At 39.0% G+C, this 16833-nt stretch overlaps 1 long non-coding RNA gene across 1 annotated transcript in view; it reads left to right on the top strand.

Moving 5' to 3' along the window:
- The first annotated feature begins 9900 nt into the window (after window positions 1–9900).
- LOC126602064 (uncharacterized) overlaps window positions 9901–16833 on the top strand; it is a 76220-nt gene continuing 69287 nt past the window's right edge. The window contains exons 1-2 of the long non-coding RNA XR_007615966.1: window positions 9901–10075; window positions 10719–10947. This is a non-coding gene — a long non-coding RNA (uncharacterized LOC126602064). The remainder of the gene's footprint in view (window positions 10076–10718; window positions 10948–16833) is intronic.

Raw genomic sequence — 16833 nt, forward strand, 5'->3', positions numbered from 1 at the left:
GTAGAGGTAATGGTCTGTTTCTTTCTTCAATCTTTCTAAGTGCTGACCATTTGCTTTTTTTCTGCTTGTCCCTAGCTGAGGATGAATTAGCACATTGTCTCCACATGCTTCGAGGTATCATTTTCACTTCTCTTATCTGTTCTCCAGGCAGATGTGGTAGCTTGCGGAAGCATAAGATGTTGAAAATGAGTACTCGATAGCAAGGCTAGGTAAGCAATCAGGAAGGGGTTCCAGGCAATCGGTTCCAGATCGGAAGATTGATACCAAGTGCTAGCTGATTGCTCTTTTTCTCCTTGTCCCGCAAGTGAAAAACAACGACAAGGAGAAAGATAGTGAGAAAGCATGATATGAGATACCCTTGCTTTCAACCTTCATGATATGAAATACTTTTGCTTTTGATGGGTTGTTTGCAGAGGTATCCCAGGGAATAAGGAACACTGAGTGACTCGAGAGGCTTTGTTAGGAAGGCATTCTCGGAGAAGAAGGGTTATGTATGTTTGCCTTGGAATGGAGGGTGAAGGTCGACATTTATATGAATTAATAACCGATACTATTATTTCACTCTTGTCGGCAATCGTTGGATGATTGAATAGTAATCTTCACGTGCTTTCTACATCACTAGAAATCTTTGACAGATTGCCCGTAATTTCCGCAAGGCTGAGTGTGTATGTGACAAATGCTAACACGTCTGGAAAAGCAAATGCCTCTTCGATATCTGAAATATGCACTTCGACAAATTACCCGTGATTTTCGCAAGCTGAGTGTGCATGTGACAGATGCTGACACGTCTGGAAAAGCAAATGTCTCTCCGATTTCTGAGCTCTGTCAAGTGCAGAGGTTGCATGTGACAAGTTCGAACAAATCTGGAAAAGACGATGGCCCATGGTTTCTAAGCAAGCCCGGCTTTTGAGAAAGCTAGCGCCTCTTTAATTTTTGAATTGGCTTTTTCAATTTCTGAGCTCGCCTCTTCAATCTCTGAAATCCCGTCGAGTGCTGATTTTTATAGAGGATAAGCAGTTCGTTTCTAAGCACACTTGAATTTCTGCCCGTAGAAACACCCTTCATTGCACTTCTAAGATCTCGATTTGTCCAACCTCTTCTTTCTTCAACACCTTTGAAAATGTCTGGCCCCTCAAACTGTCATTTTGACTTAAACCTTGGTGAAGAGGCATCCATGCCTTCTCCAGACAACATATGGCGCTCATCCTTCATATCCCATACTGGTCCTCTTACCGTTGAGGATTCGGTGATGAAGAATGATATGACCGCTACGATGGTGGCTCAGAACCTTGTCACTCCATAAGATAACAGACTACTTTCCAAACGGTCTGATGAGTTGGCTGTTAAGGATTATCTGGCTCTCAGTGTGTAGTGTGCGGGTTCTGTGTCTAATATGGCCAAACGTCTATTTGCTCGAACCCGTCAAGTTGAATCATTGGCGGCGGAAGTGATGAGTCTCAAACAAGAGATTAGAGGGCTCAAGCATAAGAATAAACAGTTGCACAAGCTTGCACATAACTATGCTACAAACATGAAGAGGAAGATTGACCAGATGCAGGAATCTGATGGACAGATTTTACTTAATCATCAGAGGTTTGTGGGTTTGTTCCAACAGCATTTGCCTTCGTCTTCTGGGGCTGCACCGCATAACGAAGCTCCAAATGATCAACCTCTGATACCTCTTCCTTCTGTGGCTCCGCCGACTGCTGATGTTCCGCCAACTACTAAGACTTCTCATAAGCAGCCTTTGTGAAGGCTTCCTCTTGTATTTTTCTGCCTCCTGTTCATTTTCAACGAATTTTAATGTAAAATACCTTGCATATCTGTCAATGTTTCAAAAATAAACCCACACCAAAAACAATTAAACAAGCAACAAATAAAAATGACATTCATGGCAAAATAAAATTGCAGAAAATGGAAGGTTTTTAGGAACGCAAAACATGGGTTGCCTCCCAAGAAGCGCTTGCTTTAACATCTTGCAGCCGGACGAAACTTCCTTCTAAGCTTGGATAGGGCCCACGGCACTGAGTAGGATTTCTTCCATAATCTGCCCCACCTCACTCTCATAGTATAGCTTCAGACGATGCCCGTTCACTTTGAATTCATGGCCGTTCCTTAAGCTTTTAACTTAGACTGCACCATGGGGAAAAACATTAGTGACAATAAATGGCCCAATCCACTTAGACCGTAACTTTCCAGGGAACAATCGTAGATGGGAATTGAATAGTAGCACTTTATGTCCAATTGAGAATGTTTTTCCCCGAATCATTTTGTCATGAAACGCCTTTGTTTTCTCCTTATAAGTTCACACATTCTCATAGGCTTCATTCCGTATCTCCTCAAGTACATTCAGTTAGAGCTTCCTATTCATTCCAGCAGCATTTAAGTCCAAATTGAATGTTTTCACAGCCCAGTGCGCTTTGTCCTCCAATTCCACAGGTAAGTGACACGGCTTGCCGTAGATTAGTCGAAATGGAGACATCCTTAGAGGTGTTTTGTAGGCAGTGCAATATGCCCACAGTGCATCTTCTAAACGCAAGCTCCAATCCTTCCGGTTTGGCCTAATAGTCTTCTCCAAGATTTGCTTGATTTCTCTATTTGAAACTTCGGCTTGGCCACTTGTTTGAGGGTGGTATGATGTGGAAACCCAATGCTTCACATTATACTTTTTAAACAGCACCTCAATGGTGCGATTGTAAAAGTGGGAGCCTCCATCGCTTATGAACACCCTCGGCATGCCAAATCTGGAAAAGATGTTAGCCTTGATAAAATCTGCCACCACTTTAGAATCGTTAGTACGGGTGGCTTTGGCTTCCACCCATTTCGACACATAATCAACGGCTAGCAAAATATAAGTAAAACCATATAAGGGCGAAAAGGGTCCCATGAAATCCATACCCCATACATCAAAGATCTCCACATTCAAGATGGGGGTTTACGGCATTTGGTCCTTGGCACCTATTGTACCTATTCTTTGGTATATATCACAAGTCATACAAAATGTTCTAGCATCCTTAAACAATGTAGGCCAATAGAAACCACTCTCTAAAACTTTAAGGGATGTCCTTTGGGTGCCAAAATGACCCCCACATGCATAACTTTGGCAAAATGCAAGAATTGAATTAAACTCGGAATTGTGCACACATCTACGAATAATCTGGTCAGGACAATACTTCCACAAATATGGATCATCCCACACATAAAATCGTGCATCATTTCTGAGTTTATCACGCTTGTATTTATCTAGAGTGCTAGGAACTTGTTTTGTGACCAAATCAGCATACCAAGGCTTACTTACCTCTAGGGACAGCAATTGCTCATCAGGGAATGTCTCTAGAATGGGTAAAGAGTCCTCCTCGTGCACCAAACGACTGAGGTGGTCAGCCACCATGTTTTCACTCCCATTTTTGTTTCTTATTTGAATGTTGAACTCTTGACGTAGGAGCATTCAACGAATCAGCCTTGGTTTGGCCTCCTTCTTGGTGAGAAGATACTTCAACGTTGCATGGTCAGAATATACAATCACTTTAGTGCCAAGTAAGTATGAACGAAATTTATCTAAAGCAAATACAACTGCAAGAAGTTCTTTCTCAGTGGTAGAATAATTCAATTGAGCATCGTTTAGGGTCCAGGAAACGTAGTGGATGGCGTGGGGCTGTTTGTTCCTTATTTGGCCTAAAACAGACCAATGGCATAATCGGATGCATCACACATTAGCTCAAATGGAAGGTTTCAATCTGGTGGCATGATGATGGGGGCCGAAGTCAACATGTCCTTGAGGGTTTTGAAAGTGATCTCACACTCCTTGTTAAACTCGAAGGCTACTTCCTTTTAGAGTAAACGGCAAAAGGTTTGGGCGATTTTTGAGAAATCCTTGATGAATCTCCTATAAAATCCTGCATGGCCAAGAAAAGAACGAACCTCCCTCACCGAAGTGGGAGAGGGTAAGTGACGTACAAGATCTATTTTAGATTTATCAACCTCAATCCCTTTTTCTGATATGATATGCCCCAAAACTATACCTTGTTTTACCATAAAATGACACTTTTCCCAATTCAAAACAAGATTAGTTTCAATGCATCGTTGTAAGATCAGAGTAAGATTATTCAAGAATGCATCAAATGAGTCACCAAAGACACTAAAGTCATCCATAAACACTTCAATGATCTTTTCCACAAATTCTGAGAAAATACTTACCATACACCTTTGGAATGTGGCTGGTGCGTTGCATAGCCCAAATGGCATGCGTCGATAAGCAAAGGTACCAAAGGGACATGTGAAGGTAGTCTTTTCTTGGTCATCAAGAGCTATCACAATCTGATTATAACCCGAATAGCCATCAAGAAAACAATAAAATGAATGATCGGCTAACCTTTCCAGCATTTGATCAATAAAGGGCAGCGGGAAGTGATCTTTTCTTGTCGTAGCGTTGAGCTTCCGATAGTCAATACAAACTCTCCATCCGATTTGGATTCGGATGGGCACAAGCTCATTATCTTCATTTTTTACCACAATGACTCCGGACTTCTTAGGAACAACTTGGACTGGCAAGACCTAATGGCTATCAGAAATTGGGTAAATCACTCCACAATCTAGTAGCTTGATGATTTCCTTCTTCACAACGTCCATCATGGGTGGATTGAGCCGACGTTGTGCTTCTCTAGATGGTTTGGCTCCTTCTTCCAAGAGTATTCGATGCATGTAAGTGGTAGGGATAATTCCCTTGATATCGGCCAATGTCCATCCAATAGCAGTTCTGTATTCCCAAAGCACCCTCACCAACTTGTCCTCCTCTTGTGCAGTGAGTGAAGAAGAGATGATGACGGGCAGCGTCTCTTGCTCTCCCAAAAACACATATTTCAAATGGCTAGGCAATGGTTTAAGCTCTAGGGAATGAGGCTGGATTACAGAAGGAAACAACTTGTTAGTCGAAATGGGAATTGAAATTAGGTTAGTAGACTTACCAATATGCCTTGGATTTGACTCTAGGGCAGTAACCATCTCCACCAATTCTTCTTAAATAGGCACGGCAAGATGTTCCTTGTTGTTGCCGTGTGCATGCCTAAGTGTTAATCCTTCGTTTTTTAATCCAATGCTTTACGTGAGAGTTTTTTCAAGTACATCCTCACTCAAATCATCAAGGAATTCCTGCGCCCAAGAGTCAATCACATCAATAGAGAAACAAGAGTGACCATCATAAGGATATCTCATAGCATCATAAATATTGAAATCAATAACTTCCCCATCAAATTCCATGGTCAACGTTCCCTTGAATACATTTATCTTTGTACCGGCAGTCTTCATGAATGGTCGGCCAAGTAATATTGGTAATTGAGAGGAATGGTTCGAGTCTTCCATTTCAAGCACGTAGAAGTCCGCCAGAAAGACTAGGTGATTCACCTACACTAAAACATCCTCCAAAACACCTTTTGGATACGCATTAGATCTATCGGCCAGTTGAATGATCACTCCATCATTTTTTAATTCTCCCAACTTCATAGATGCATATATTGAATAAGGCATGACATTTATTGATGCACCTAGATTTAACATGGCAGATTCAAAGCAAGTATTTCCTATAACACAAGGAATTGTAAAACTGCCAGGATCTTTACACTTATGAGATAATTTTCGTTGGAACACAGTTGAGACATTCTCACTTACCCTTACCACCTCTTTGTTCGAAGCACTCTTGCTTGTAGTGCACAGCTTTTTCAGGAACTTAGCATACTTGGGGACTTGTTTAATTGCATCTAGAAGTGGAATGTTGACTTGCACCTTTCTGAATGTGTCAAGGATGTCTTTGTCACTCTCATCCTTCTTTGATTGCATAAACCTGCGAGGAAATGGTGCATTGGTTGGAATGGAATTAGAAGTCATGGAATTTGAACCTAACTTACCTTTGGTGGTTGAATTAAGGTGTATGGGTGGCTGCGGCAAAGATTGCTCAATCCTTGCCGAGGGCAAGCCTTGTTCCTTCTCCTCAGATTGCATCTTTTCGTCCTCATTTTGATTGGATTTAGATGGGCTGGGATCAGATCCAACTTCTTTTCCACTTCGCAAGGTGATGGCTTTGGCAGATTCGAAGCCTTCCTTTGGATTCACATCCGTCGAACTAGGTAACTTACCTGGTTCTCTACTAAATTGTCCCATGAACTCAGCCATTTGTCCCATTTACCTCTTCAATTCAGTCACCTCTCGAGCTTGATTTTCCTGACCCTTCGCCAACATAGTTAGTAACTGAATAACTTGAGCATTATCAAAAAACGAATCTGAGTTATTTTGGGCAGGTTGTGTTTGGGGTTGTGCAGGTGCATACGGCCTTTGATAGAATCCCGGAGGTTGTTGTCTGAATGCACTTTGTTGTTGGGTTTATTGGGGCTCTCTCCATTTGAAATTTGAATGATTTTCCAACCTGGATTGTATGTATTTGAGAACGGATCATTCCTTGGTTGGTTTTGACTCCCAAAACCCACGACGTTGGCAGATTCCCACCCTCCGTTCTCCATCAATTGAGGGCACTTATCCGTGAGATGTCCATTCATTGAGCACATGCCACAAGCAACTACACTTTGTTCTTTTGGTTTTTCAACCACCTGTGAAAGAAGAGTAGTAAGATTAGCCATTTGATTTTGAAGTTCGGAAATAGCACTTACCTCATTAACTTGTTGCTGTCATAGGTTGTTTCTTTGACCAACACCTTCATATTGTTGAGCATTCAATGCTCGGTTAGTAATTAAGGTCTTGGCAGCCATGGGTGTTTTGTCCACCAAAGCTCCTCCCGCTGAGGCGTCTAGCATTTGGCGTTCAATTGGTAGAAGTCCTTCGTAGAAATATTGAAGAAGAAGCTCCTCCTTCATCTGGTGCTGTGGACATGAAGCAACAAGGGTTTTAAAACGCCCATAATAAGTGGGAAAAGATTCACCTTGGTTTTGTTGAATGCCAATAATCCTTTTACGTAATAGAATGACTCGAGAAGTTGAGAAAAACTTCTCCAAAAATGCCCGTTTCATACTCTTCCATGATGTGACAGTTCCGAGGGCTAGCTCATACAACCAATTTTTAGCCTTTTCCAAGAGAGAAAAGGGAAAAGCCTTCATTTTTAGAATGCTCCCATCAACATTCACAGGGGTCATGCTCGAACAAACAACCTCGAACTCCTTCAAACGTTTATTAGGATCTTCCATGGAATACCCATGGAACTTAGGAATATGGTGCAATAAACTGGACTTTAATTCGAACTCGTTGGTCTTATTTTGGGCTGCCCTTGGATATTGAATGCATAAAGGCAGAGCATTGTCCAATCCCGAAGTGGAAAGCTCCTTGATTGTTTGATTGTCTACTGTCATATCTTGGACTTCTTCAAAAATCCTTGTCGTGGCCTCCTCTTGCTCTTCTACTTTGTCTTCTTCAAGATCTGGTGCAGGTTGAGATGGTTGGGGATCTTGTTGATTCCTTGCTCGTCTCAAAGTTCGTTCAAAATCGTCGTCAAAGTCAAAGATATGCTTATGAACAGGTTGAGAACTTCGAGTCATAAACCACCTAAAACAAGAAAACAAGTAAAATCAGCAACTAGGAACAAAAACACATGAAAATAAACAAAAAGAAATAACAAGGGATTAGCAAAGTTGCTAATCCCAACGGCGCCAAAAACTTGATGCGAAAATTATCTTAACATACAAATTTAACCCTCTTTTGACAATTGTAATACAAGTATAAGTAGGGATCATTCTGGACCGAGGATTAGGAAGGCTTTCTAATAACCTCTAAACTGACTCAAAAACATAAAACTAAACTTAAAAACACTTAACAAGACTCACAAGACTCAAAGCAAACTTAAAATACTCAAAACAGCTTAAAACAACCAAATAAACTTAAACTAGACACTAGGAATGACTTTGGACGAAAATTGACTTTAACTTGAATTAAAACACTTAAAAACACAAACTAAAACATATTTGAAACACTTTGAAACAAGAAACTAAAAGGGGGATTTTGATTTGGATGAAGTTGAAACAAACAAACAAGTATGAAAAACTAGACAGATTGTAAAACAAATTTGAGAAATAAGATGATGGATGGAATAGCTAGAGGCTTTTTCTCCACACATGACATGTATGCAAATAACTTGATTTCCAGTTACTACTTCATTGAATTATGAACAACAATGCTCCAAATTAACCGTGACATCACTAGTTAACTCTCAGATTTTCCTTGTTTTATTGGATTGGATGACATCATTCGACAACCCAAAACATTCTTCAAAAGTTCCCTACATGACATCATAATAGAGATACAATCAAAGATCATTACGTTTAATGAAAATCATAAGCATTGACAAAGCACTTGCAACAATGACATCATGTCGCTTATACTAGGAATTGAACTTAACGCGATCATTTATAAGCGACCTTCACTACATGTGAATATAAGTTTGTAACGATTATGTGAAACTTCCTTATATTCTAGCAATGGATTTATGCATGCCAATTAAGTGTCGACCCTTAATTAACAAATACAAATAAGTTATCAATCAAATAGTTAAGCCAATTGCATTTACGATTCAATAGTTCATAACTGGAATTTATCAAATTATATTGCACACATAATCATGGCTTTGAAATCACCCCTAGCCAAGAGGGGTTTAGCCACTCATATTTACAATAAAATGAAAAGAAATGAATTTAAACATTAGAAACAAAAGAAAGAAAACACCTAAACGCTCCAACGATCCAAGTTGGACAGCAAGCACGTCCAAGCACTTTCCTTCCCTTCCTTTGCCACGGCACAAGGTGTTGGTGAGTGTTTGAAGGTTTGTTTGTATGGAGGAATGGATGTGAAGATGAATGAGTGTGTTTGGGTGAAGTGGTATTGAAATGGGGATGAATGATCAAGCAAAAACTCAATTATATGGCTGCCACACACACTTCCTTTTATAGAGGAAGTGCACAGCAATGGAGGGAAATTGGTGGTGTGTGCAATGATTCAAGGGTGAAAATGAAGTAATGATGCAAAGCATGGGGGTAAAATGGAGTGGTGTTGCAGCAATGAGTGCATTGAGTGGTGTTTGAAATGATTCAAAGGTGAAAGTGAAGTGATGATGCAAAGCATGGGGGGTAAAATGGAGTGGTGTTGCAGCTAGGGAACATGAATGATTGTACACATGGTAGAGAAAGAAAAAGGAGGTGGAATGGTGCATAAATGAGTCAAAGGTGCAGCAAGACTCATGATGCACGGCATGGGATTCCAAATGTGGTGGATGGTGCATCAATGAGTTTATGTAATGGAGGTAAAAGTTGTATGAAATCTAATGGGTGAATGAGACAAGAAATGTGCAGCAATTGAGTGCAATTATTCAATGTTTTGATGCATGAAATCAGAAATAATGAAGGAGACAAGGGTGGTGCACGGCATGGGTGGATAATGAGTGTAATGGTGCATGAAATGAGTGCAAGAAATCTGGTGCATGAAGGGGACAAGGGTGATTATGCATGGCATGGGTGGAAATGTGAGTAAGTGGTGAATCAATGAGTGCAAGGAGGTGAAAGGATATTATGCATGTAAGATCCCGTATTTAATTTGTATACATGTGTACATGTACGTATGTATTTATATGTATGTATATATAATTAGTTTGTTTTGACTGACCCACCTGACCACTTAGAAGCCAACACAAATATTTTGAATGAGATTGCCATCTCTTCTTGCGGTCTATGACTTAAGACCACGTATACTCACCTAAATTAGTTGCTATCTTCTTTCTCCTCAGTGCCTACAGCTAGCTTAACAGTTGTGGTTAGCCGCCAACTTCAACCAATAAGAGGCTTTGTAGTTTCCGTTTAGTAGCCTATAAATAGGAGATCAACTCCATTGTTTTCGAACACAAGCTAGCATGCAATGCATGCTTTGCAGCTCATGTGGTTGTGTTTGTATATATATATGTTGAGAGAGAGAGAGAGAGGAGAGAAGAGAAGACAAATAGGAGGAAGGGATTAAGAAATCAAATAGAATCAGAGATAAGGGTGCTGAATTATTCGTATTTATCTTCCTGCTTGGGATGTCAGCCTGCAGCAGGGTAATGATTCGCAGCTCTCTTTGTTCTTTGCTTAGCTATTTTATGTAGTAAATCGTTGTCTTTCATGGTTGCTTTTAGGCAGAAACTGCAAAACAAGTTTTATATGCAAGGGTTTTATATAATGCTGCCTATTTGATGCAAAACTATTCTATATAACGTATACCTATTTTTACAACTACAGCCTTTTTGTTTCAAGTATGGTATGATCAGTTTGTTCACTATATAGTACTGGATAATGCAAAGCATGTTTTGATTTAAAGTGTTGGTCTATTTGTAATACCCTTATAAAACGACTTTTACAATTCCAACTCGGTTGGAGTATTATTTTGTAAAATAGTTCATACTGATACATATCAGGAAAATATATATGTATATATGTATAATATGACAAGGCTTTTATGCAATTATATAAGCCAAAGTGTTTTGAGGAACTTGTATTATACAGTGAGCTATATATATATATATATATATTGCTTATTTCCTAAATCCTTTTACATTCAAACGTCTTCTATTGCAGTTGCGTTATTTCATATCGACCAAAATGACTTTTGAATCAAGTGGTGTTAGATTAGTAATACCAAGTAGTCTAACTAGGGTTACATTTGTTATGCATTTTAGTGATTTGCTTGTACTTGTGAAATAGGAATTGATCACAATAGTGGTGCACTCTTGTAATAGAGAGTTGGTGCAATGCTTTGGAGTCCAGGTAGGGGAAATACGGCAGACCTTTACAGATATTGATTCTATTAAATTTCGTGAAGTACTATATTTGTGTTGGTTTATTAATGTGGTTGGACCTTGTTTGGATTATTGCTTCAGTTCGTTGTTTACTTGTTAGTACTACTGGAATGTTATTCGTTGAGATATATATTGTGACATGGAGATATATTGTGACATGTGAAGATGTAATAACGTTGCTTGTGCATCACTCATGTGTCAGAAGTGGTTGGAACTTTGTAGGTGAGAAAGGAATTTGGAAAGAGGGTAATGGAAATGATCTTTTGTGTAGTTGAGTCAAACTCTGAGCAGGTACCAGGTCTCAGGTGAGCCCACAATGCACAGATTCTTTAAGGGTAATTCGGGACTGGCGACGAAGAGTTTTGGCAAAGTGACTAACAAAAGGGGAAATTGGGATGATTGAGTTACGGGGGGTTAATTTGTATAATAGAACATTCGAACCACCTCTGCAGGGGTAAAATGCATGGTATGGGACATACAGGTCCGCGTGTTTTATTATATAAAGTAACGGGGGTAGCCGAAGAGGTTCAATTGCATTCATGCATTATTATCAATAATGATTTAATATTTGGCTATATGATTTCATGACACTTAATTTAATATTGTCAATTTAATGTAATAAGGTTATGTCCCTACTGAGCTGTTAAAGCTCACCCCTCTATTGTTATGCAGGTTCACGAACTAAACAATCTAAGAGGGTAGATGGGGTGAGATTAGATTAAGTGTGAGGATAGAATTTTGTATTTCTTTATTTTAGCCTTGTAAAGAATTATTGAGTTATTTTAAATAAGAAGAGTTTATTTTCCAACCCGTGTAAATTTCCTTTTATTTATTTTTAGTTTTTAGTTCGTGTTTCGGATTTGGGTTCAAGTTTTTACTATCGACCCCGGGTCCGGGGCATGACAATGCACATGGTAGACAAAGGAAAGGAAGTGGAATGATACAACAAATGAGTCAATTGAGGGAACATGGATGATGATGCACGGCATAGGAATCCAAAGGGAGTGTAATGGTGGTACACGGCAATGATGGAAAGGTGAATGGTGGAGTGACACCCCTTTGTGGCTGAGCTCTTTGTCCTTTTTACATTAATTCTTCTTTCTCTTTAACACATTCCTACCCTCTTTAGTCTTCAATTTCGTCCATCCACCTTGCTCCATGCATGTGCTATCCATTCCAAGCCCAAAACTGCTCCAAAATGCACCAAAATGCATCTTATTACTTTATAAGGCCTATGGACCTACAAACACACGAAAATAGTTTAAAATACATAATTAACTAAGAAATAACAACATAAATGCATGAGAACAAGTTAACTCAGTCGCATAAATATGCTCCTATCAGAGACCCACTGAAAGGTTCATGCTGAGGCACCCTTGATGAAGCACACGTGTCAACATCAGAATAAAGCTCCTAGAGTCCCACATTGATTGCGAACGAAAGCCGGACTCTTCTCAACTATAAAAGAAGATCATTCTCCTACTATGAAGTCCTAATGTCATTATTATACTTAAACTCGTCATTAGAACTCATTAATGATGATTATGCTTGAACCTATGTATTGTATATACTCTTCACTATTAATGAGAACTCCTCTATCCCATGGACGTAACTGAACTTAGGGTGAACCACGTACATCTTGTGTTTGCTTCCGTATCCCTATCTCTTTACATATTATCCTCACTAGGTGACCGGAGCAACCTTGTAAAGTCACAAACTTGACACTTTACGTTAATTTTGTGCATCAACATACAACATTGCTTAACTTTAATTAGTATGCAATATTGGTCAAACCACTCCACAAAAGTTGACCCATAAGAGCAATACATTCAGTACAGGATAGCATTATCTCATATATACACATTTAAAAACTGAACAATCTAGCCATATAAAAGATCAGTTTATTAGCTATCTTTAATCATGCAAACAAGATGCACCACATCTAGGCATGAGCTTCAAATATAAATTTGTGTGCCATTATCTTTTATACAAAAACAAAAAAATAAAAAACAAAAAACAAAAAAAACAAAAACCCTGCAAGATCAGTTAAATGAGCATATGATAATTTATCATTCATGTTGTCTGACCAATTAGAAATCTATGGAAACTTTCCAGACTTCACGCATAAAGCCAAAACGGAACGAACCAAACGAAAAGTTCTTATAATCACTCATGTCCGGCCAAATCAAAGTGAAATTAATTTAAAAACGATCAAAGATCACTGCACTCAATGTTAATTCAGAGTATACATACATACAGTCAAGCTGCTGATAGATATGTAATCAAATCATCAATCATGGAAAACGGGTACGAAATAAATCAAACCCAAAATTCTTATGGAAAATCATAAGAGTTCTTAACCATGCTCTATACCACATGTAAACATAAATTTGGGTAAAGTCATAAGACCCAATTCATGAGCCAAGATCTTGAATTCCATGATTTCACAAACAATTAACGCGGAATACGTAAATTATATACATCGATAATTAGCCGTCAAATGTCATCTACAATCTCTATCTTGAGTCATCCATAGATGAGCCGTCGGTATGGAGAAAATTAGGTTTTCTCTCTCTAGCCTTGTTTGCATGTTGAAACCCTAATACATGCTATTCATTCATGTATACATTAGATGGGTATGTGCACTATTATGGATAGAAAGATGACTCATTTCCTAATGAAGCCCATCATCAATTATCACCCATCACAATAATAAAATAGAAAATGTTATAAGCATTGTATTAATAGAAAATGTTATAAATATTGTATTAATAAAACATATGAACTTGAAGTTCATAATTCTTGCGAAACCCAAAGTTTTTCAAAACATGCCTTATTTGAAACTCTGTAGTTTTCTTAAAACATCACTCATGAAAACCTGAAGCTTTTTCATCCAAACTTTAAACCAACAAAATGTCTATTAGAACCTGAATGTTCTACTCCTATGTGAATGGATTGATTTATCTCTATTACACTAACCACATTCTTGTCCATTTATTTTTATGACAGGGACATGTTGAATTTGAACAAACTCGACTTCACTGCATTAGAGGTCTCTAAAAGAAGCTACCTCAAGTAGGTCCAAGTTGTGAAGCTCCACCTCACCGCAAGGATGCGTCCCACTATTGAAGATGAAACGGATAACCCGGTTGGCGAAGCTGAGAAAACTACTGCTATGATCTTCATTTGAAGACATATTCATGATGCACTGCAAACCGAGTACTTTACTGAGGAAGATCCACAACCACTTTGTGTCGCTTTGGTTGATCGCTTTGATCACCAAAAAGACATCTTCTTGCCTAAAGCAAGACATGACTGGTAGCATCTGCACTTCCAAGACTTTAAATCTATGAATGAATATAATTATGAAGTTTGTTGAATCTGATCACTTTCCAAGTTCTGTAACAAGAACTTGACCGAAGATGATCTCCTAGATATGACCTATTTGACCTTCTCTGCTACTAATATTGTATTGGAGCAATAATATAGAGCTCAAAAGTTCACTTAGTTTTCAGATTTGATCTCCATTTTACTTATCGCTGAAAAACAAAATCAGCTATTAACAAAGAATCATCAAGCTCAACCTACCGGGATGACTATTGTGCCTCAAGCACATCATAGCACAAACTAACTCCCAAAACGCCAACATTGGCGTGGTAGAGGCGGCTAGAAGCCACCCTACCAACGTCAACAGAGCCAAAGCCCATCTAATGAAGGAAAACGAGCCCAGAAGCGTTCTAACATCATTCTCAAGACCCCAAACTTCAAGAATAAGGGCAAAGCACCTGAATACAAATATAGGCTACCACTGTGGTTTAAAAGACCATTGGTCTTATGTTTGTCGTGCTCCCCCGAAAGTTGTAGCTGAATATCATTCTCGACGTAAGAAGTTTGAATTAATGCAAGTGGATGAACCGGAGAGTACCAAGATGGAGATTTTTTATTTTCAAGAGGCAATTACCCCTATGGAATATTAGAATCTTAGACATGAACTATTTTTAGTTGAATTTTAGACCCTTGGGGTTGAATTCCACAAAGTGGTTGAACCCTACCTTGTTTTTTGGTTTAAGTTTGAACAATTTACCTTTATGTTTGGATTATTTGTTGGTGATTTGTTTATATTAAGTTCTTTTTTAATTACCATCCTCGAATACTTAAATTATTTTGAATGGATATTTATTTTTTAGAACTTTTATGCATGTGACCGATTCAAAATAATTTTTATTTCTAGATAAGACTAGTGGGAAAGTTAGTTGTCTGGTAGATCGTGCAACCACACACACTATTTTCCGTGAACACATCTATTTCACTAACTTTGTACCTAAAAATGCGCCTCTGACAACCCTCTTAGGCCCATCCAACCTGATCAAAGGATACTTAAGGCACGTATAATGTTGTCTAATGGCACTATCTTGACCATTTAAGAGGCACTTTATTCTCTACATTCCGGACGAACGTTGTTGAGTTTCAAGGACATTCAAGACAATAATTACCATGTTGAAACTTATGTAGAAAGTGGAGTTGAATTTCTATGCATCATTTCCTATGGCCAGAAGCGTATCCCGAGTGGTCTATATATTACAACCATACGCCCTATAGAGAGCCAATATATGGCTAGCCCTACCTTAAGGACCACGCACAAAATTACACTTTAGCATGATAGTTTGGGACACCCTGGACGAACAACGATGCGCCGTATCCTCAAATCTTCACATGGGCATCCACTAACCCTAAGTTTAGGTTCAATTCAAGGAATTGCATGTCAAACCTGCTATATAGGAAAGCTTATCATTAAGCCTTCTTATGACAAGATTCGCTCAAATCCTCTTACTTTTCTACAAATGATTCAAAGGGACAATTGTGGACCAATTCACCCTCCCTACAGACAATTTAAATATTTTATGGTATTGGCTGATGCTTCCACAAATTGGTCACATATGTGCTTGTTATTCACAAGGAACGATGCCTTCTCCAAACTGTTGGCTAGGTTATCAAGCTCAGGGTTTACCATCCTGATTATCCAATCAAATATATTCGATAGGATAATGCTGGAGAATTCACATCTAAAACTTTTGATGACTATTGCATATCGGTTGGGGTTGAAATTACCCCATGTTCACACCCAAACTGGCCTAACAGAGGCATTCATTAAGTGCTTACAAATTGCCCGATCGTTGGTCATACGTACTAAACTCCTGATCGTTGCTTGGGGCCATGCAATAATGCATGCAGCCATGTTGGTCCACCCAAGGCATATTGCGACACAACCATATAGTGCCCTTAAGTTGGTTACCGGATATGAACTTGACATATCAAATCTGCGCATTTTTTGTTGTGCGGTCTACGTGCTGATTTCGCCGCCCTTACGTACAAAAATAGGGCATAAGCGAATGATGGGAATATATGTCGGATATGATTCTCCTTCGATTATTTGTTACTTAGAACCTTTGACAGGCGGTCTTTTTACCGCTCATTTCATAAATTATCACTTCTATGAAACAGTCTTCCAGTCGTTAAAGGGAGATAAGAAGTCACCGTTCCTGAAGAACGACACGAATTATCATGGACGACTCTCACTTTGTCTTATTTAGATCTCTGCACCGCTCAATCATAAACTGAAGTGCAATGCACATTAGATCATTAGACCATAGCTCAGAGCATGCCAGATGCTTTCATAAATCTAGCGTGAGTGACAAGATCACATATTCCAACTGTAAATGTGCCTGCAAAGATGGATGTACCAAATGTATGACGGACTTCCTTCCTGGAAGCTTAGGATGCCACTTTGGCTAATCCACATACATTAGTAGCTAGTTAATACTATGCCCCTACACAAAGCGTGGCTAACCTCTTGGTTCAAAAGGATTCACACCCCCATAAGAGGAAACCCACGACACAGGCTGTTGAGCCTATTGTGAATTCGATTGTCGCCTACTTATTATATCCAACTTATGAGAAAATTCTAGATTACGGAATCGTCCTTGAAGAGACGAATCTACCTCCCGAGAATCGCAAGATTT

Source organism: Malus sylvestris, chromosome 15, assembly GCF_916048215.2.
Source record: "Malus sylvestris chromosome 15, drMalSylv7.2, whole genome shotgun sequence".
Taxonomy (NCBI): Eukaryota; Viridiplantae; Streptophyta; class Magnoliopsida; order Rosales; family Rosaceae; genus Malus; species Malus sylvestris.